This window comes from Aedes albopictus, chromosome 2 (genome assembly GCF_035046485.1).
Source record: "Aedes albopictus strain Foshan chromosome 2, AalbF5, whole genome shotgun sequence".
NCBI classification, from domain to species: Eukaryota; Metazoa; Arthropoda; class Insecta; order Diptera; family Culicidae; genus Aedes; species Aedes albopictus.
In genome coordinates this window covers 338840230-338864437 of record NC_085137.1, presented here as the reverse complement: position 1 = coordinate 338864437, position 24208 = coordinate 338840230, and the positions used below count along the sequence as shown (strand labels likewise).

General features: G+C 38.2%; 1 protein-coding gene and 1 long non-coding RNA gene across 3 annotated transcripts in view; one reads left to right on the top strand and one right to left on the bottom strand.

Moving 5' to 3' along the window:
• LOC109431677 (protein rhomboid) overlaps positions 1 to 24208 on the top strand; it is a 351008-nt gene that overhangs the window by 224696 nt on the left and 102104 nt on the right. The gene's annotated exons all lie outside the window — the stretch shown is intronic.
• On the bottom strand, positions 18468 to 20385 carry LOC115255703 (uncharacterized). Its single transcript, XR_009997865.1, has 3 exons — positions 19258 to 20385; positions 19126 to 19202; positions 18468 to 19060 (listed from the first exon to the last, which is right to left on the bottom strand). It is a non-coding gene; the product is annotated as an uncharacterized LOC115255703 (long non-coding RNA).

Below are 24208 nucleotides of genomic sequence, written 5' to 3'. Positions count from 1 at the left end.
GAGGAATTTGGCAGCTGCTGGTGAAATTAGCGAAATGTGTTCACGGTAAGTAAATCTTTTATTGATCTCCGGTTAACTTGCCAGTAAACTGTAATTGAAATCATTATTAAATATTTCAGAACATTGCCCTCAACCGAGCCACCACCAACGATGCTGTACATCATCCCTCCGGAACCAAAATCCGCTGTCAATCCTCATACCGCAAATGAAGTATGAGCTGTAATAAGTGAGAGATTTTCCTGTATTATTCAATTGTTACTTTTTCCAGCTAACGCCTGCTTCACCTAAAGGATTCCAAATGAACATCCTGGCCCTGATCCTGGCACTAAACAGCAGAATACCCCAGTGGTCATCATTCGAGACAGTTGACTTTCCGGATAGACTACCATTTCTCTGATTTTGTACCCGCCGGTATCATCTTTGCATGCCAAACCCGGAACCTCATCAATGAAGACATACGGTGAAGGGCACGCGATGAAAATTTCAGATTTCGGAGCCGCTTCAAGGGTGTCATAATGTCGCGGAACAACTACGGAATAGCTATCGATAAAAATCTCAAAGTTCAATTCCATGGGTATAACTGGGCAATTGGGGGCATTCACATCAATATTTTTTGTGCATTAATGAATTACTGAATAAATTTAATCAAATATATTTTCATGCATTTTTATTTATAAACATAAACAGACAAGGCGACACTACAATTCAACCACACGCATAGTAATCAGAAGCATGTTGCCATGGTAGAACATACTATGCGGTTTGCCATGCGCATAGTAAAATAAACTCTAAAATCAGATTTACAATTACCATGAAATGTAAACATTGATCGATATAGTAAATTGAACCCTGAACATGGTAGTTTCAAGAATAAATTATGGTCTACCAAAATCAAGTAGTAAAGGTGTTTTATTTCAACCCTATGAAATGGTACCGGTTACTATGTTCCTTTTTTCAGTGTAGGAAAATCTCACGGCTCTGGAATCGTAAGGATGAACGCAATAAATTATTCAAATTATCATACATGCCACATCGACACGTACTGGTAGGATTTGTTTTGTTTCAGGACTTGCTGGTACGTGTAGTCCGGGGTACGTTTACAGGGAAAATTTTAAGAATTTCTTGAGTTTTGAATTTTTAACCGTAGTTGTTGGTATTTAAGTTTTGGATAAATAGTTTGGATTAACAAAAAAAATGTCTGTCGAGAAACTTTCAAGACATTTTTTATCTTTATTACCACGATTTTTAATTCGGGGCTAACTCATCTCGGGACCCACGTTTTCCTTTCCTTCCGAAGGAAGCAGTCATATTTTGTAACTTTGTCGGGAGTGTGATTCGATCCCAGGTCCTCGGCGAGATAGTCACATGCTTTAACCATCACAGAAGGTCCGCTACACTATCAATGCATTTGTAAAACATCAGTATAGTGTGCAATTTGTAGGCAACTTTCAATTCGAATGTAACAGAAATAGTACCAGGTATTATGATACAGCTATTATTATATAGATATTAGAGTGGGTCATCGTTGTATGGAGAAACTTTAAATTTGATCGCATCAACCCGGAACAAAGCTTTTTCAATATGTATTGGCGGCCAAAACAACTGTGCACAATTTGGAAGCGATTGGTTGAGTCCCCGTATTCCGCATTGCGATTGAAATTTGTATGGATGTTAGTATGGGAAAACGTACTTTTTTGCATTTTATTTATAAGTTGAATTCTTTTGTCCAATACCATGTAACTAATTACGATAAAGTATAGCCTAGGATATGCCGAAAAACTTTGCCGAAGACCGCAAAGTGATACGACGCTTGCGAAAAAAAGTTATTCGCTTGGTAACTTAGGCCAAAAATTAAGATTTTATTATTGATGTTATTCCTTTAAGCTAAGTTTCCTGTTGCCAAGTAGAGCGCTCAAGTAAAATTTCACTTTTTTCCGTAAGTAATTTTGACATTTGTTTACCTGACAGTATTTTAACGAAACGATGCTGTAAGAAGGATGTGAAAAAAAGGGCACCAGGTTGTTTACGATTTGGACTTAGAGAAATTTCGTTCTCTTCCTCAGGAAATGTTATTGAAATTTAAATGTACTATTTCGCGCGCATGTAGGGAAATGATTCAATTTAAAAAATTCCTCCAGGTGTCCATTCAGGGATTCCTCCGGAGATTCCTCCAGAAATTGCTCCAAAAATTCTACCGGAGATTCTTCCGAAATTCCTCCGGAGGTCCAGGAACTTCTGGTGGAATTCCCGAGGTAATTTTAGATGAGTTCGTGTGAAACTCCTGGAGGAATTTCTTGGAAACTCATTGGGGAATTCCAAGGGAATTTCTGCAGGATATCCCGGGGAACTCCTACAAGAATTCACGTGGAACTCCTGGATATATTCCCGGCAAACACCTGAAGGAATTAACGAGGAACTTCTGGAGGCATTCCCGGGGAACTCCTGGAAGTTTTATTGGGGGTTTCCTGGAAGTGGAACCTGATTATTTCTGGATGATTTCCCGGGGGAATCCCTGGAGGAATTTCCGGAACACTCCTTGAGGAATTCCCGGGGAACTCCTGGAGGAATTTCCGGGGAACTCCCACGAAAATATCCGGGAAAATCCGGAAGAATTCCTGATAATCTCCTGGAGGAAGAACTGGAGGAGAACTTCTAGATGAATTTCCGTGAACTCCTGGGGGACATTCTAGAGGAAATATCGGGAAACTCCTGAGAGAACTCTTTTAGGAATTTTCGAGAACTAGAAAACCTCAGATTTCTTTTGATAGAGCAAAACAGAGCAAGAGCAATGCTGCAGATTCTCACATAATTCCTTTCTTCCAGGAAAAAAACATATTCACCGAGCTGGCGTTGTTCTGAAATTAACCGCAGGATATTTCATTGTGTTTTGCCGCGCATACGCGCCAACTTGTGACGTAGTTGGGGGGCAAGGCCTTTCAAAACCAATCGAATGCGGAAAATATCGATGCGATTCATCTTATTCAGGCATATTCACGTGAAAACTAGTGCATTGGACTAAAAAAAAGTTGAATTTTGTCCAATTTTGGAGAGCTTCGACCCCCCAACTACGTCACAAGTTGGCGCCTATGCCGCAGCGGCATACTTGCAGATTTTTTTAGTACGTACCGCAGTGCTTCCGCATTCCATTGCCGAACCCATTGCGTTTTCCGCAATCAAATGAATAAATAAAATATTTGACGCTGTGTACTACATGCCTAAGGCCCCTGTGTACTAACAGCTTAATGCACCCTGATGTCTTGGGTGCGAAAGAAGAAACAAAAACGAAAGAGAAATGCCACTTTAACTCACGGAATAATACATCGACATATTATTCCGTACGGAAAATCAACAACATGACTGACAGCATCGCATGACAGTGCCATCTGTTGGCAAATCTTTCTGGCTGCAAATTACTTATCAACTGCGAACGCTTAAGTAATTTTGATTGCAAAAGTTTTACGTGACCATTACTTGTCCTATCTTTTTGCACAGTACTTACCAGGTGGAAACTAGCCATTACATGTTAAATGTTAAGCACCACCAGGCAATCTGTACGTTATAACTTTTTTCACAAGTGTCGGATCACTTTGCGGCCTTCGGCAAAGTTTTTCGGCATATCCTAGGCTATACTTCAACGTCATTAGTTAGATCGTTTTAGACAAAAAAAATTCAATTTAGGAGAAAAATGCAAAAAAGATCGTTTTCCCATACTAAATTCCATACAAATTTCAATCGTAATGCGGAATACGGGGAGGCAACCAATCGCTCCCAAATTTTGCACTGTTGTTTTGGATGCCAAAAGGAATCGAAAAAGCTTTGTTCCAAAAAATCGACTTTGTTGACCCAGTCTAATAGATATGTTATAATATTGGATCCGACGTATAATTTCGTAAAGCCATGGAAATTTGTTTGAACTATGACAGTTTGCGATGAAATAAAATTGGCTGTATAGAGTATGAGTATTCTTCTATGCTCCTATTATCTTCATTCCATTCCAAAAACAGACGATTGTTTCCAACGAACATTGTGTTTGTTATCATGCATGTCCATTCTTAACAAAACATACATAAAAATATAGCTTTGTTTTCGATGTGTCGACTAGTCAAGGCGCTTAAATTTTAAATGAAACATATGAAAGATTATCGTAGAACGTTTCAATATTCTAAAAATTCCATGTTGATTTCACGCCAGGCCAGTTTTTAAAAACGGCCATTTTTGATTAACTTCAGAAAAAAAAATCAATTGCTTATTCAATTTGTGATTTTTTCGTATATTTTCGTATTTTTTTTCTATCGACATTCTAGACATTCTTCAAAGGAAAAAAGAAATAATAACTAAGGTTAGTCAAGATAAGTTCTAAATGAGAGTAAATTTGTTTCTATGTTAACGACAAAACTTAGCTTTCATTAACAGAACTTATAGAAAACTTTTATCAAAATAAAGTTCTGAAAATCTAAATGTAGGGTTTATGTTTTCTGGAATATAATAGAGGAAAATAACTCCTAAGAATCCAGCTAGAGGAATGTCTGTCAGATATTCCTCCAAGGCAATGCCAACGGAGATTATTTTCTGTGAAACTCCATCGGAGATTGATTCCAGGAGAATTCCAAATGAAGTTGATTCTTCCTTACAGTCATAAGTCCCTACAAAATAAATTACTAGGAAGACTCTCCCAAAAGGATTTTCTGCGGTGATTCCTAAATGATGAATTACTTCGGAGACCACTCCAAGTATTTTTTTTTCGGAATTTCTCGAGATATTCGCACCGCGATTTCTCCATGTATGTGCGTTTAACAGAATTCCTACTATGATTGCTCCTGTAAAACTTTTCAGTGTTCCTCAAGATATGCACACCAGTATTGCTTCAAGAATTCGCAAAGGGAATTTAGGAAATCCTCCAGGTAGTTCAGACAGAATTCTGTCAGGTCTGACCACCGACTGTCTTTCAGTTATTTTCTCCTAGATTGCTACAGGAATTCATTCTTCAAAGATCCCTCCAGGAATTTTCTCTAGGAAATTGTTCCAGGAATTCCTTTCCCGATTCTTCTAAGAGCGGAATTCCTTCAAGAGTTGTTTCAGAAATTGCTTCTGAGATTTATCCAGGTGTTCCTTCTGAGATTCATCCAAAAACTCGCTCTGGAGAGAATCAAGAAGAAATTTTGGATAATTCCAATAATGAATTCCAGGGAATGTCCCAGATGGAATCTAAAGAGATATCCTCGGAGATAACAAAGAAAGGTCTCTTTGAGATATCCCAGGAGGAAAACCCGGAGAAACCCAAGGAGGAATTCCTGGAGGAATCACAAAGTCAACTTTTGGAGGAATCCATGAAGGCACTCATGGACACATTTCAGAAGGAACTTTTGGAAGAAACCCGAGCGAAACTCCTCGATTAATCTCAGAAAATGTTCAAGAAGGTTTCCGACAAGGATCTGGTGGAGAATTTATAGAGAAATTCCAGAAAGAATTTCTGTTGAAAGCTTGGACAGAAGTCTTCGAGAAAATCTAGAAAGCAGTCCTGGAGCAATTCCAGAAGAAACTTTTGTATGAATCCAAAAGTCTTCATTTAATGCCACCACGAAAGCCTGCAAAAATCGCAAAATCTACTCAGAAAATTTCTGAATGAGTTCTAGAGGGAACTGTTGGAGGTGCTGACGAAACAGCTCCTGAAAGAATTGCATTGAATGGAGGTGTTTTCATAAAATCTGCTGGAGGAATTTTGTCGTGACATAATTTGTATATGACCCCTAATCTTGGGGCAAGACACTGTGCTAGAGAGTACATTTTCTTTCACACAGTTGCTCAGAATTTCTCCGAAATGCTCCCGTCTATACTTGCTTGGGTGTTGCCTGATTCATCGCAAAAACAAAACAATATTAAATAAAAAGAAAATCGGGTTAAGTACGGTTCCTTTGAATTCCACTAAGAATTTGCATCCTTTGACAGATACGTATTTCGACCTCAACTGTAAGGTCGTCTTCAGTGTCTTGTACTTGACTCGACAAACAATATTGCCCGATATCTCACTTTTCTTGCAGTTTAAGGGGTGTTTTTCAACAAATTTCGTCGATCATTGATGGAAAAAGTTACTCACAATTTCTTAGAGTTACTCTCGTTTGCACAGTGTCTTGCCCCTGGGTTCTAATCCACCTGCAGGCGGAGCCTACGCAGAATGCTGTGCTGATAACGGGGAGACCTTGAAGTTATTGGCATGCTTCTGTTCAGGTTGTTTGATTTCCCTCATCTGTGGAATAGTTGAAAAAATATACTGATTAATTTTCGGTACACCATGAAGTAATGGGGATTTTGGGTCTGGAACTTAAGCTGATTTTGCAAAATGAAATGATAACTTGTTGTTATTCAATGCGGCATTCGAAAACTTGGTTGAATTTCTCTTTGTTTACAAATGTAAGTCCCAAAGTTGCAATATGAAAATCGGTTGAAAAATACACATTCTTCTGAAAAATACTCAATTATTGCATCAATACACATCAATTTGATTTTATTCGCCTATATGCTAAATAATACACTAATACTAACACTAAAAAATACATCAATTCAATTTTCAATACATTGAGCTGAATCGAAAATACATGAGTGAATCGCCCCTCGCCTTAACCCTCCTTTGACACTAGGGTCATTTTTTACCCAAACCGTACACTACGTCAGCGAGCTGCTGCTAACGTGATGCCAAAGGAAGGTTCGACCTTATGAACTTCGGCCTAACGTACAGGGGATAGACAAAATGATCGAGACAGGCAAAATTTTCGCTTTTCAAAAAATGTTCAACTAGCTGTAACTTTTCGAAAAATACAGTGGTCCAAATTTGGAAAAGATCAAGCCATATTTCACGAAGTTATAAAGATTCTTGAAAAAGGTAAAATTATTCGATAGCCAACTTTGAGCTGTTATATCTCCGGATTCAATGAACCGAATGCAATGAAATTTTGACCATTTATGACCTATACAATGAGCTATGAAAAAATAATTGACTTAACTTAAAATTCTTAACACGGAAGAAAATTATAACGATTAGATTATTTTTCTAATAAAACACCAAATTATCAAAAACATCAACATCGTTTCAAAATTCAAGATGCAAATTATAGTTCATTTAATTTCCCTCTAATTGACTTATATATAAATGTGTTTTGAAGGAAAGTAACAACATAGCCGCCAATAAATTGAAAAAGTAATGGAATGTATATTAAAAATAGACCAATTTACTAAAAAATCGTGAAATATAATTGCTTTAACATTTTCTCTTGTTAAAAATTTCAAGTTAAGTCAAATGTTTTCCAGAGTTCATTATATAAGTCATGAATGGTCAAAATTTCATTGCAATCGGTTCATTGAATCCTCATTGAATAGCTCAAAGTTAGCTATCGGATAATTTTACCTTTTTCAAGAATCTTTATAACTTCGTGGAGAATGGCCCGATCTTTGCCAGATTTGGACCACTGATACACAACTAGTTGATGAAATTACAGAAAATTTGAGAATATTTGATGCACCTTTCGAAAAGTTACAGCTAGTTGAACATTTTTTGAAAAGTGAAAATTTTGCCTGTTCCGATTAGTTCGTCTATCCTCTGTACATCGCTGATTGGGGTTGATCACCGTGAACGATTATGATGTGGGTTTATTGGCAATTATCGATGACAAATAACGGCCTGACGTACTTCGACTTAACGTTCTTCAGGCTAATGAACCGATATTGTTATCCTCATTGTTCGAGGGCCTGTTTATAAACTACGTAGACTCTGAGAGGGGAGGGGGAATGGGTGGGGGCTGGGTCTGGCCAAAGTCTACAGTTCATACAAATTTTGAAAATTTTGTATAGTCGAAACTCTACGAGGGGGGAGGGGGTGTGAGATAGCCAAAATTGAGTATACGTAGTTTATGGACAGGCTCCGAGGTAAATTAAATGGCGTTGTTTTTGCAAGGAAGTAATCCACTCTCAACTACACTTTTTCCTGGTATTTGAGAGAAGAACTAGGAATCAATCCATCTAAAACTTCCAAAGTTGCTGCAATTCTTCTCCTTGTGACAGGATCACAGAAAGAAGAATTACAGCCACATTTCTGAAATCAAAAATAATCACTTCATCCAAAAGGAGTAAAAATAGTTGATATCATTTTTAGGCGAAAACCAACTGGACTTCACTGGTTCTACTAGTTCACAAAAAAAACGAAAGTCATGAACTTCTATCAACAACCAAAATTTTTGATACATAATTAGTTATGATAAAAAGATCGCGTGTCAAAAATAAATAAATAGAACAGCTTTTGATTTTTTCCTGAAAATCGAGTTTTTAAAAATATGGAATTTACTAAAGTTAAAATATTTTGCGTTTCAGTCTACTAATTTTCAATATTTTTGCATAAATACAAAGCTGAATATAATATGTTTCGATCATCTGAACATATTTTTTCCGTCAAATTAGTGGGATTCGAGATATTTGTGATTATATAGGTCAATCTCCTTAAATTTGAGAAAAAAATCCCAAAAATAATGAAGATTTGTATTTTTTTTTCAGTAAGAAAAAATCAATATTTTTTTCTCAACGTATTTATATTTGAAACATTAGATGATCGGAGAAATGTATGAAGGGAGAAACTTAACTTCAAAATAGAACAAAATTTCGATTTTAAATCGACAGCCTTGTATGGAAAGTTAAAAAAAATCCGCTCTACTGTATTTTTTCTTTCACGTTTTCGAACTCAAGGCATGACTTTACACAAAAAATGATCATCAGCTTACCGAGTTCAAAAATGCTGTAAACTAGTGTAATTAAAGGTTTCAATTCACTCTAGTTTTGTTCAACGATCTACAATAAAAAGAGCAACCCATGCTAATGTACATTTATTATTATTACATATTATTATTGTTTATTTTAACTTGAAATATTGAAAGAGGAAAAAACCCCTTTGAGTGATTTCGGCATTTCAAAAACGAAATCTTTCTCAAAGAGGCACAAAACCTCTTTTTCTTTTCATAAAACATTATAAAAATAACTTAAAACTAAAGGCTCACACGGCAGTGAACCATAACGGAGCCGCTATCTTGAAAGAGGACAGCATGCCAAATCGTAAAACAAGTTTTCGGAAATCCAGAATTCCTAATGGGGAAGGGGGAGGGGTCGGGGGTCATCAAAAACCAATATTCAAGGCTGAAAATAAAGAATACAAAAAAGGGGAACAGTATCAAACAAAATATGCAATATTTCAATATATGTTCATTTTTTAAGCCCAAAATAACTAATGTGCATTTATAAATCTATCCTTCGTCCTAGGATAATCTATGCCTCTTTTGTGTGGTGGTGCCTAAAACATATGCGGTGAGGGCACGGTCGAGACTGAATCAAATTCAATGTGCGATCTGCATAGCTGTAACTGGAGCAGCTCGATTTGATCCCGTAGTAATAGTTTTGAAGTGGATCTTTGAGCCATCGGAAAACCTTAAAGTTTTTCTTTTATTTTTATGATGGTTCCAAGAAGCTTCTCGAGTCTATTCGACTTATAATTATTGTTGCTTGGGCAGATAAAAGCACTCTGAGGTTTGCACGATCAGCATCCTTTTTACCAGGAAATCTGAATGATCATCTTAGTATACTAAAAGCAAGAATGATCACCTTAGTGCTCAAGAGCACCGATCTTGTCATACTCAAAATGCACGAAGTCGAAAATGCTACTCGATGTTTTCTCCGTGTACATTGGGAATGGGTAGCTAATCCCAAGCACATTCATTGATTCTGTGCAACTTCGATCCTTCTAGTCAATCACGAAGTAGCAACTACAGTGTATCAAACAATTGCCCGTACAGCAATTTGTTTGTCAAAATAATTTTTCATTCATATGTTTATAACTTTTTTATGCGTCAAACAAACGCTGAAATTTTGACCAATTATATATTAAAGCTCCATTGGTAAAATTTTGAGCGAGATCGAATAAGTTTTTTGAAAGTTATTGAACTTTTAGTAAAACTTTTAAGATTTTTGAACACATTTTAAAAACATTATATCTCAATATGTACTCGATGAAATTTTTTCATTTTTTTTGTGTTACTTCTTATACCTAAGCTTTTCATATGCAGCAAGGTTTGAGGTTTTAGATTCACTACAAAAAATATGAAAAATGTGCTTATGCAGATGACGATGTTTAAAAATTTACCATATTTTGCACAAATAATCTGCCAAACGTGTTCCACCAATTGAAGTGCATTAACTGAACGAAAAATCCATAGGATCTACTCTTCATATGTACTTTAGTAGGTCCTGTATAAAAAAAACATTAAGAGAGTTTAAAAAAGTTGAAAACACTTGACACTTTTATTGATCAAAATATGATAAATTTCCAAATGACATTCTGAACATATACAGATTTTTCATATTTTTTGTAGTGAATAAAAAACCTCAAATGAAGCTGCATATGAAAGCCTCATGTAGGTATAAGCCTTAAAACACAAAAAAAATTAAAAAGTTTCATCAAGTACATATTGAGATATAATGTTTTAAAAATGTGTTCAAAAATCTTTTAATTTATACTGAGAGTTCTATAACTTTCAGAAAACTTATTCGATCTCGCTCAAAATTTTACCAATGGAGCTTTAATATATGGATTATAATTGGTCTAAATTTCAGCGTTTTTGATTGACGTATAAAAAAGTTATAAACATATAAATGAAAAAAATATTTTGGCCAAAAATTACTGTAGGGACAATTGTTTGATACACTGTAGGAGTGTACGGTTATCTTTGTTATGCTATTGATAACCCGGCCAGAGGAAAAAAACTCAATTGTAGCATTTTTTGATACGGAGATCAAAAAGTGATATTTGTTTGTTTGAGATAAGAGGTAAAAGTACTGAAAATAATATCCTAAATTTTCTCCTGGAACATCTTTATTAAAGCACATTTAGCTCTTGGCAAGATCCAACCAATAGCAGTGAGCTATTGGATTGATCTTCAAATATCAAATTCTGCTATTGGTTAGATGGTTCAAAAACAAATTTTTGCTAATACATATTTTCAGTATTTTTACCTCTTATCTCAATCAAACCTACAGTGTATCAAACAATTGTCCGTACAGCTATTTTTTGTCGTAATAATTTTTCATTCAAATGTTTATAACTTTTTCATACGTCAATCAAAAACGCTGAAATTTATAGCAATCATGAATCATATATCAAAGCTTCATTGGTAAAATTTTGAGCAAGATCGAATAAGTTTTCTGAAAGTTAAAGAACTTTTAGAAAAACTTATAAGATTTTCGAACACATTTTTAAAACATTATGTCTCAGTATGTACTCGATGAAACTTTTTCATTTTTTTTGTGTTACAGCTGATATCTAAGGCTTCCATAGGCAGCTACTTTTGAGGTTTTATATTCACTGAAAAAAATATGAAAAATGTGATTATGTAGTTGACGATTTTTTAAATTTACTATATTTTGCACATACAATCTGCCAAACGTTTTCCATCAATAAAAGTGCATTAATTGAACGAAAAATACATAGGACCTACTCTTCATATGTAGTTAAGTAGGTCCTGTATTAAAATATTACATTAAGAGAGTTTCAAAACGTTGAAAACACTTGGCACATTTATTGATCAAAATATGATAAATTTCCAAATGACATTCTGAACATAAACAGATTTTTCATATTTTTTGTAGTGAATATAAAACCTCAAACAAAGCTGCATATGAAAACCTTAGGTATAAGCTGTATTACAAAAAAAAAATGAAAAAGTTTCATCGAGTACATATTGAGATATAATGTTTTAAAAATGTGTTCAAAAATTTTATAAGTTTTACTAAATGTTCTATAACTTTCAGAAAACTTATTCGATCTTGCTCAACATTTTACCAATGGAGCTTTGATATATGGTTCATGATTGATCAAAATTTCAGCGTATTTGATTGATGTATAAAAAAGTTATGATCATTTGAATGAAAAATTATTTTGACCAAAAAATAGCTGTACGGACAATTGTTTGATACACTGTATATCACATTTTGATCGTCAGTATTTGACCTCTACCCGGGAAGTGTTACTTAAGAACAAACGTCTTAGTGTACGACATTATAAATTTAAAAGATCTTCAAAACAATAATTGATCAAGTATTGATCATAGAGTATGTATCTATCTACGCGATAATGGCATCTGACATAGACAACTTCCAATAATTGTATACCTCTACATGGCGTGAAGATCCTCTGGCTGGCCACCGCACCGGCGGACTATGTGGAAGGAAAAGAGCACAAAACAAAATCTGAGAGACAGATTACACCAACAGGCAGCAGGGCTCTACTCTGCCCAGTTAGGAATCACGACGCGAGGGCAAGAACGAGACAATCATAGTCCCGATGCGCAGCTTTCAGCTCAAAGCCCGCACAGCAGCAAATGCTCGCGCGCAGTGAAGGCGGAGTTTATGCGCATGCTTACCACACATAACTTCCCTGCTTCCTCTCTCTCACGCTCTTTGCTTCTCCGCGTGGCATCGCATCTATTTTACACTTTGAGTCGTGATTGCACTCACTCATCGCTTTTGTGTGATTGCGTTCCTTTTGATGAATAACGATTTATTGAACGTTAGGGTCTGGGACCATTTGGGCAGGAGCACCTATTTTGGGCACTTGCTGCTAGAACTCAGTCAATTTCAAATCGATTGACTTGAATTTTTGTTCATGGCTAGATACTGTGCCTAGCTGACCGTGTCTCAAAAATCAAGTCAATCGGTTGAAAATTGACTGAGTTATAGCAGCAAGTGCCCAAAATAGGTGCTCCTGCCCAAATGGTCCCAGACCCTACCTATTTTGGGTGCTTGCTGCTATAACTCAGTCAATTTCAAACCGATTCACTTGAACTTTTGAACATGGCTAGATCCTGTGCGTATCTGATCTTTTCTCAAAAATGAAGTCAATGTCAATCGGTTCAAAATTGACTGAGTTATAGCATCAGGTGCTCCTGCCCAAATGGTCCCAGACCCTAGTCCGACCATGAGTCCGACAAAATATGATATAAAAAGCTGTATTTTAATTAGGGTAAATCGCCAATTGTTGCACGGCTAAAAATTCGCCAATTATTGCACACCCCTTAAGAAAAGCAAGGAGTAAGCAACAATAGGCGAGTTTTTAGCCGTGTTACAATTGGCAAATTACCCTACTAGGGTGCAAATAAAATTGAATTATATTTGAATTACATTGAACTCATACTGTATTTGAATTGTATGGAATAACCACAGAATTAGGATTGAATTCGTGTGAGAATTTTATTCAAATCAGACAGGTATTGGATTTAGACTGGATTGGACTTAAACCGGAACAAGGACAAAATACCAATGGTCTTATCCCAAAACTGAGGACCAAGGAGTGACATTAAGGTGAAGATATGACGAAGCTACAGCTCAAATTTTCAAGAGCACAAATCTGAAGAACCAAACGTCGGATTGCACTGAAAAGTTGATTGATTAGTTACCCGCTAGTGCTGACCAATCGATCAACTTTTCAGAGCAATACGACACTTGGTTCTTCAGATTCGTGCTTTTGAAAGTTTGAGATGTGGCTTCGTCATATCTTCACCTTACCATTATTAGCAACGTCACTTCCACAAATTTTCTTGTTTTCTATAAAACTAAGCGGTTGTTACAAGCTGTTCCCACTTAATGACTTTATTATGGAATAATTGAAGCCGTACAATGCGCCTGTTCACTTTAATACTTGTAATGCATCTCGAATGTACTGCAAGCATTAATACACGCCAAAACAATTCGTCACTGAATTGAGTGATATCTCATAAGTGCGTAGCTCACTGACCAGAGAAAAGTGACACATGCATAAAATCAGCTCGTGCGTTCACACAACAGATTACCTGCACGGGACGCGTTCAAAATGAACAGCCTTTCTCGAAAATAAATATTTGATGGGTTTATTGTATTTTTTACGAATAATCAGACTTTGGCGACGAAATTGACCTCGCCCTAATATGGTACTAACCTAACATTTATGACACATTTTCGCCTTCTTTCCCTGATTCTGGCGAAACCAGTTGATTTGTTATGAAAACATAAACAGCTGGTAGCCGAGAACAATAAGGATGAACGTAAACATCGGTGAACCAGCTGATTTTGTTGTGTAAACATGACCAGCTGGTGGACCGAGAACAAAAGACGTTAATAGTAAACATTGAGACGGCCGGCGAAAACTGTCACATTATCGGGCGAGTTGCAAAAACCCTGCGACTGAGATTGGCAGCGAAATCGAAATATTAGTACGACGAAATTTATCGCATCAAAGTCTAAGTCGAAAAAAAGAATCGCAATAAAAGCGGCCATCATTGTGACCCCATCTTGTTTTCGGAAAATGCGTTCTACTTCGAAAACAAATGGGTTTAGAAGCTATTCGCCATACAATATTTTTTGTTGGGTCTATAAATTGTGCACCTGAGTAGGAATCACTCAACAAAGTATTGAGTGATCTAAGCGTGTAGTATCAAGAAAAAATTTTGTATTAACAGACTACTTATTTAACCCAAGTTGTCAACGCATACTATTAGGGGCTGTTCATAAGCCACGTAGACCAAAATTTGGTCATCTCAGACCTCCCTCCCCCCTCGTAGACTTTTGTCCATACAAAAGTTTTGGAAATTGTATGGAGCGTAGACTTTGGCCAGACCCCTTCTCCCCAAAAAGTCTACGTGGTTTATGAACGGTCCCTTATGGAAATAATTAGAAGCTTCAGTTATGGCCAGTCAGCTGTTTTGGCCATAGTGCTTTATTCAGCCTGTTGCGATCCAAATCGGAATTAATTTTGTTTTTCACGAGTAGATCCTAATATAAAATGATGATTACAGATGTGAAAATCATAGATTTTGATTAAAAAATGATAGAAAAAAATATTTTTTCTTAAAAAATCAGCTCTTATATATCTATTATGGCCAGGGTACTTCTATTTTGGCCACTCCCATAAGAAATACACGTGATTGGCCAAAATAGAAATCAAAGTTGAGAATATGGCCAAAACTGATGCCGTACTTCTATTTTGGCCAGTCCCACTTTTAATACAAAAATCAAGTATTAGCATGATTTCTGCATTTTTCCTTCAAAATATAGATAGAAACCTGTCATTTGTCACATTGGTTGTTTCCGTAGACTTATTGGCTGTTTTTATAAAAAAAAATAATTCCCTTAGACTGGCCAAAACCGGTGCTCGCACCCTACATGAAAGAAACTCTCAAAAATCTAGGTGGCAATATGACAAACTTTTTCTTAATCATAATTTTGACCAATCAAATAACATTGTGCAGAACGATCATGATCACCAATTCCTTACGCCGTACGTCTACATACACTCACAAGAATTCCATGCAGTCAGAGCGAGAATCGATCACGTTCACCACCGCACCACCAAAAAGGAAACCGGAGAGAGCAAACCATGTCGACTCGACAGGCCTCCACCATCAAAGGCAAACACCTTTGCTTTCTTCTGGCAAACCAAAGAAACGAATGACGCACCTTCTGTTTTCCTTCCGATCATGTCCGCACGCCTTGCCAGCAGCACAGTTGGTACCAGCGGGGCAGCGCGGACGTCAACCACGAATAGATGAGCCGTAGTCCACATGAATTTGACATGTTTGGGAAATTGACACTTTTGGGCACTCTGACAGATCTGGGATGTGCACGACATTAGAGAATTAGTCATTACCATAAGTTATTACTTAAGTAAAACGTGTAAAACTAGCAAAGGGTTCTCAAAATTTTAGCGTGCAATCGTTCGAAATTACACGACAACGCGGAGATAGCAAATAAATCAGTAAGAAATTGTGTAATGCATCAATTTACAGCACAAACAATTTTGGACGTGTTTTTGTTGTGAGCTACGGTGATTTTGGCTTTTGCTGGCCCCCTGGTTGGTACCGATCAGCCGACCGACCGACCCGAGACGATGCGATGGGTGGATGGCATAAAAAGTATAAACAGAGAGCATAATATCCTCCCAACCCAAGTCCCAAGATCATTGCGTTGCTTGCTGCCGGGCCGTAGAGCAGAGGAACAGAACGGAACCACACCACACACCATGCCACGTTCGGCACGTGTGTTTATTTATTTTGAGCGCCGATGTGTTGGTGAGAGTAGTGCGAGAGAGTCTCTCGCACGGAAGTGGCCGAAGCCACTTCGTACGATTTTCGGTTCCCTAATGAGTCACTGGCGTGGATGGATTGCATTTGCATTGCACCCGAAAACCGAATCCAAGCAAGAGAGCAGCAGACCACCGCACATGCCGGCAGCAGCAGCGCAAGGGTTTTGTGTGTTTTTCTTTTGTGCGGAGTTTCGTGACTGCTGCCGCTGCTGCTGCTACTTTTTACCGAGAATATGAACATTACTGAAAACAAACAAATTTTGTGCTACGGATTATTGTACCCCAAATAGGCATGGAAACAAAACAAAATGGGAAATCACCCCCTAATTTCAAGAAGAAATTGAATTTAATGGATAATATAGGGTTTATGTGGCATTAGTAATCGTACGCTCCCAAATTATTCTTATTTTAAAACAAGCGATTACGACACCTGCAAAACGGTGAGTTGATAAGGAGAGCGTTCGACATAGCTCTGGTCCTTGCAAGTTCCTACCTCATGCTTCCACGGGTCAAGCGATTACAATGACCGCCAGCTAAAAGTTGTGTGCTTAGCTGGTAGTGCAGCCTGGGCACTGGTGTCCTTCTGTCTTCAGCTAGATTGAGGAGGTACGTCTCGAGCGTCTGTTCACCAAGGAGGTGCGGCTCAAACAGCGTCTGTTCTGGCATCCAGCGACTGAGTATGAAATGCTCCTCCACCGGAAGCAGCCCCACCACGGTGGATAGGGGACCTTAGGCCAACAACCTACTGTTTCTGAAACCCAAAAAAAAACCGTTACTGAAACCGAAAATGAAAGATTTTGACACTGATTGATTCCGATTTTTTTTTGTTCTAACAAAATATGCAAAAATAAGAATAAAAAAAAGCGTTTCAACCTCTTGGTCTTGTTTTAAGAAAGATGAAAAAGGAAGTTCTAAAGTCTACTCCCGTTGGTTTAAACGACATCTCATGCAATTCAACGGGGTTCATTTTTAATTTGAACTTCTAGCAACTTTGTTGGCATCGGAAAAACACACTGCTGGCAACTTTATTTGGTGTTATTTTATTTTGCGTTCCGTTTAACCCCGTTCCATTATCAGATTGACGTTTGAACCATTTTTAGTTTGAATAATGTGCAGATTAGCGGGGGTCAAATTAAATAGTGTTGATTATATGCGATCAAACCAACGGGGGTAGACGGTATGCCTAATCCAAGGCTTGAGGAGCGGACCTGGTGTGATGGTTAAAGTACGTGACTACCACGCCGAGGACCTGGGATCGAATCCCACTCCCGACAAACTCACAAATGGTGAGTTCTTCCTTCGGAAGTGAAGTAAAGGGTGGGTTCCGAGATGAACTAGCCTAGGGCTAAAAATCTCGTTAGTACAGATAAAAAAACCAAGGCTTAATCTTAGTGTATGTTAACCTTAGTACCCTAACCAGGGATACAGTGACCGGCACAAAAAAGATCCTCCATAGAGTGGTTACAGTTTCTAATGAAAACTACATGCAAAAATGATAAAATATACCTTTCGATTAATGCACTTCATCCATTTTGATCCCAGACCCTACGGCTTTCCGTAATACCACCTTTTTAGGGACAAAAAAGATGTAATTTTTTTGAATTTTGAAATTATTCAAATTGAAATTACAATTTGACTAGCTCAACCCGCATAAAAAAATATAGTTTGTCTTAAACTCCAAATAGTATAACTCTTCTAACTGTTGAGGTTACATTCTACCAAACTGTTGCAATTCAATCGAACAATATGGATCCAAGCTATTTGTAACATTAAAAACCTAAAGCAAATTGTAACAATATATAATAACGTTGCATATTGTGAGACTGAAAACTTGGGGTGGTCTGTTGAAATATACCGTCACCACAGACAAACAGACGTATCACTTGGAACAAAATGCAATAAAAATCATCGTCACGCAAGCATAATCGCCCAATGCTAATTACGCTGTGGTACACGAAAAGAAATTTAATTATTTAATATATAAGGTGTAACGGGACTAGGAACGGCAAAATCTCGGATGCAATACTACCTCCGCTTAAGCGCCAGGCAAGTGTTAAATTGCCGCGAAGGAGCGAGTTGTCTCAACAAAGAATCCCGACCCGGCTGCGAGACCTCAGGGCGAGTCCTTAATCGCGACCGTTGACCCACGACCGAAACCTCCACACACGACCTCCAACGAATAAAAACAAGCTATCAAGAACGAATTCAATGTACAGGGTGGGCAGGTTTCCTTTGTAGGTTTTCCTACCCAGAGCCTATTCTAAACGTCCCGAAAACCGAATCTGAAACTTACCAACACTCCTTCATCTATTCGTACTAACTACCAAAATTGCCAAATTCTTAAGATCTTATTTATTCAAAATTCAGTTCAAAATGCGATCGACTTTCATCTCCCTTCTCACGGTATAATAATCAGCTTACAATCTACGGGTTAGTATTTACAATTTTTATAGTGCTTACTTGTTCTCATTCTCTTTTCGACTTCCTTTGTCCTGACCCATCCACTTCCAGATCCTACGATGCCTTTCAGGAGACGCAACAAATCTTTCCGCTGATTCGATTCACTTTGCCGGAATCCCTTTTTAATCGGGTGGTTGCTCGTGCCGCAATTTGAAAATCTAATGTTCGGTCGGCCCTCTATGGGCAACTAGCGGCAACCGAGCGAAACATGAACGTCATGTGCTGGACGTCACGTCAACTTCGTAGCGGTACACAGCGTAACGTGGTTGGTTCTCACCTGCTTATGTTGGCCGTGGTGAATACGAGTCTTGGCTAACTGTCACCTGCTACTTCGACGATGCTGATTATGCTGCACTGGCATCGGTCTCATCGGCCCAGCAACCGTCGACGAACATTGTGGCTGTCCGTGACTTTGGACCAATTTGTCTCGCCCTAGGGGTGGACCTTCACTTGAAGGAAATCCTTCAAGCAAGAAATTCCGGCATTAGAATCGAATTTAATTTCACTTTCGGCAATGCAATAGTTACCTGATAGCACAATAGCGGAAAGGCACAGTAGTTTTTTATAGAATGGTTCCCGCTCGTAACACGTTTTCCTAGCGAATCTTAAAATGGGAATTAGCATACATTCTAACTATCCTGGCAATTAATCACTCTTACTTTTGCGAAAACAGTTATACACTCGTCACTTTCGAATAGCTTCTATACAATTTGTTTGATTTCCTAGGCACTTTTATAATTTCCAACTTTTTGCTTATCGCAGTAGGGGGGTCTGAACTGCTTGACGACTTAGACTTGAGAGAATGGCTGTTTCAGATTATCAGGCCTATGCCCTGTTCCGACGATACCCGAGCTCGTAAATGTTCGTCATTTGTCGGGTACTTCCTTTTAGAACGCAAGTTTCCAGCTTTGACCAGGACTCTACTGTGATTTTGCAACTTATGGGATCAGAGACCAGGAACGCGAGTAAGCTTACACGGAGAACATATTACATTTATTTTATGGCCGATTTGTAATATAAGATTACATTGAAATTCTGTAACCTCGTTACACTTCCCCCTACCAACCAAAAAAAATAAATGAGGAGACTGAATTTATTTTTTTGAATTAAAAAAAAAAACTAGTCATTTGCTGTTTAAAATACTTTGTTCTATAATAGCTCTATGTGTTGCTGCATATATACATGATTAAACTTCTAATTCATTAACTGTTTGCTTATACTTTAAGATATTTTTTTACGAAACTTCATATTTAACTGTACCGAAATTTCAACTATCTACCTTTTTTTTCTAATTATACTGAAGCCTATAAATGGGGAACCACAATTAAAAATCCTCTTGCGTGACTTCGCAACGCATTTTTCTGTGTACCGTCAAGAAATCTCTCGACCATTACCTTAACGAATCTCATAACCATCACTGGGACTATCCGGACACATCCGAACAATTGACTCAAAACTCATCTTTGTAGCTGGAACTATCACAGTTCCAAATGACATCAACCTACGGTATCCCCATTTCAACGGCCTCTACTGTATTCCGACTAATCGACCCGTCGAAATAATCGACGAAACGTTTGACATTTCTTACTGTCAGCTAAATGTGTGGTGAAATGAAAAAGGAAAACAAAAGTGAATGGAAGCAGAAATCTGAACTGGAAAAAAAACTATTGCAACTAAATTTTGTGGAAAAACTTTGTGAAATCAAGAAACTGGTCTTGGAGGAATGGATGATCTATGGATGAACGATGGATGTGGTTGCCTGGAAACTTATATTGGAGATTTATGTAAACAAGTAAGTAACTACTCGACTGCACTGCACTCGACACGCTGAAATCGTCCTCTGTGCATCGGATCAAAACAATTCGCCCACGCACTGAACAACCTCGACCAGTGAGTCTGACATAATATTAATGCAGTGATCTTACGTTATGTGGTGATTTTCAATGTATATTTACAGTAGTGAATTATGTTTTTCTATTTACATTGTTTACTCTTAGTGACTGTGGTAAACGTCACAGTGTTTTTACTCAGTTGTTTAGGTACATAGCTGTAGTATTGTGAACTAAGGACTCGTTCGAAGTGTTTTGATGTTGTGTTAACTTTGTCCAAGGATATGCAAAGGAAGAATCAAGGTTCGAACGACAGCCTGGTCATTGTCTGGCCCTACAGACTCGCACCGACTTCCAGCGTACTCTCCCTTCTCTGTTCACCTCGGTGAACTCCGGGCTTGGGTGGTTAAGCTGGCTGTTCGTTCTAGGGCAACCGATTATTCCTATGCATATTCCATTACATAGCTCTACCAAATCCTCTAGAACTAAACGCTATTCTTCCGTTTTAGGTTGCAAGCAGTCCTAGAGGTGGTCCATCGAGCCGCGAAGAGGAGATCGCTTGTAAGGACAACGTTATTGAAGCCAATCCCTCTCGCCGAACTCGGAGTTGCCAAACCGTAAGTTTGTGTTTTCTTGGGGTTAACCGTTGTAACTGTGCTCTTATTTGCAACAGACATAGCTTTAACAAAATGATGAAATTGATTACTTTTTCTGAAGATGCGTAGCATGGTAGACGCCTAATCTGTTTCCTTGGAGATCTACCAAGTCGTAACATGCTGTACCTATTTTTCCTACCACTTTTGCCATCGAAAATGGATCAGCCAGTTTCGCAGAGAATTGCTTGCTTTTATTTGATTGATGAAAGTTCTTTTTCAAGACAATCTCCCCTATTTCGAACGACGGGAGTGTCTTGTTCGATCGTAAGTTATAATGTTTAGCATATCGTTCATATGCTTTCTTTAAATTTGCTTTAACGATCTCAAAGATCGCGCGCAAATTCTCGGTCATTAGCGAAGGTTCATATATGACATCAGTCCCTGCCTCCCTTATATGCTTATATTCAGCTCCTGAGCTTATATAGTTACGCCCATAGTTAATGAAGTAGGGTGTAAATAGCGTTGATTCATGGACAGCTGTCCTAATCGCTAACGCTACCTTATGTATATCTCTGTCCCAATCTTTATGATCGTCCTTTAAATATGAACGAATTGCCGCTCCTATTACCCGGTTAACCCTTTCTGTTGGGTTGTTTTCAGGGTGATAGTTTGCATTTCTCCAATGCGTAACGTGATACTTATTTAGGAACTTTTCAAATTCTTTTGATTTGAACTGTACCCCATTATCGGAAATTACTATTTCTGGTACGCCGAACAGAAGGAATACCATGTTCTCCAGAAATGCAATCAAGGGCGTTGTTTTAGCATCCCTGAGCGGTTGTATCATAACAAACTTTGAGAATAAGTCCGTAACTACTAAAAGGACAGAGTTTCCCGCCTTGGACCTTGGAAACGGTCCGACAAAGTCAACGGATATCGTTTGCCATGGCATCGAGGCCAGTTTTTGTTTACCCATTAATGGTTTTGGGTTGGCATTAGGATATTTGGTTGTTTTACATGTTTCACAACCCTGGCAGTATTTTCGAACATCGTTCTCCATTGATGGCCAATAGAACTGTTCTTGAAGTTTTTTGTACGTCTTATTCCGCCCAAAGTGCATTGCATCGTGGGTGTCTTGGACTATTTTGAATCTCTGGTGCACGGGCGGCACAAATTTCCACTGAAATCTAGGGTCAATCAATTTAGATGGAACCAGCTTATAAATTTTGTCCTGGTTTACCCGGAAATCTTTGTATTTTGCTTTGTTTGACAAAATGTTTTGCTTTAATATTTCATATTCGGGGTCTGTTACAGTAACATTGTCCACTGCTCTGGATAGCGCATCCGCGGTGACATTCAAAGCGCCCTTTCGGTACACCAGTTCGAAGTCGTACTGCTGCAATTTTAATGCCCATCTTATCAGTTTAGCTGATCCACCCTCGGCACTAATTTGGCGAAGCCAGATCAGACTTTGAGCATCTGTCACTACGGTAAATCTGGACCCTTCAACGTAGTGCCTGAACTTTTGAATGGCCAATATCACCCCCAGGCACTCTTTCTCAGTCGGAGCATATTTCCGCTGAGTCGCAGAGAGTTTTTTTGAGAAAAATGCCAGGGGTCTCCTAACTCCTTCTTGGATTTGAATTAGAACCGCTCCAACTGCTACGTTTGACGCGTCTGATTCAATTATAAAGGGACGATTGAAATCAGGGTTTGCTAGTACGTTTGGAGATACTAGTTCCGATTTTATTTTCAAAAAAGCTTCATCTGCGTCCTTAGTCCAGACAATCTTTCCTTTTGATTTCCTCAAAAGATCCGTAATAGGGGCTGTTAGATCACTAAAGTGATCGATAAATTGTTTATAAAAGCTAACCATGCCCACGAATCTCCTGACGTCTTTAGGAGTTCTGGGGACGGGGTATTCTAATATAGGTTGCACTTTCGAGCTGTCTATTGCTAGTCCAAGCTCGGATAACGTGTACCCTAAGTAGCTAATCTTCTTCTGGCAGAACTTGGATTTTTCTAGACTTATAGTGAGGTTTGCTCTGCGCAGCCTTTCTGCTACTATGCGCAAAAGGCGGAAATGTTCTTTTATATCATTAGAAGTGATAATAATATCATCTAGATATACATAGACGTAAGGCTCCAAATCGAACCCGAGCACTTTGTTCATCAGTTTTGTCTGTGTAATTGGGGCGCCTTTGAGCCCGAAAGGCATAACTTTGAAACGAAACAGTTGCTTCCCCGCCCTGAAAGAGGTATAGTCTCTGCTAGATTCCTCCAACGGGATTTGCCAATAGGCCTTTGAGAGATCGATTACGGTGAAATATTTCGACTTCTCAATTCGACCCAGGATTCCAAGCATATCCGGAAAGGGGTATGCTTCATTTTTAGTGATTTCGTTAATTCTGCGGCAATCTAAGCAAATTCGCCATTCCCCTGACGATTTCTTAACTGGCAATAGTGGGTTACACCATTCTGCAGTCGACTCCTCTATAATGTCTAGCTCCAACATTCTTGCTACTTCCCTATCAACCTCCTTTTGAATATGAGGCGAGCATCGATACTGAGGGGGCTTTTTAGGTTGAGCCCCATCAATCAACTCGATTTTGTGGGAGCATAGATGGGTTCTTCCCAATTGACCATCATTGGTATTTTTGAATAGTTCAATTATTTGACTTAGCTCATCCCTTTCACGTTTTGTTAGCGTATGCTCTGTTCGAATATCAGCTATATTTTTGTTTTCCTCTTTCTCCACAAACGGAAGATCTAATGAACTATCCTCAATCGATTCCTCTTCTATCATTGATGGTCCGTTCGGCTCTACCGTAAATACAATTAGTTCCTCAGGTTCTGCAAAAAATGATTCAATCATGTTCACCCCCTGGTCGGTTATACTTCCAATAGGTCGTATTCCGGTTTCATTTACCACTGCTGGGGCAATTCCAAAAGCATTCCAGAAATCTATTCCTAGAATAAGGGTTTTTGAAATTTCTGGAATCAAGAGCGTTGGAATGACCTTAGTGCTTCCCTGGAATGTAAAGGGGATCTGAATAACACCTTCACAATTAAGGGGTGTCTCATCTGCGGTCTTAACAATCAAATTTATCGGTTGAATTTTGAGCCGGTGTTTTTCTACGATTTGTTTAGAACTAAGGATGCTCACACTGGCGCCTGAGTCCAGT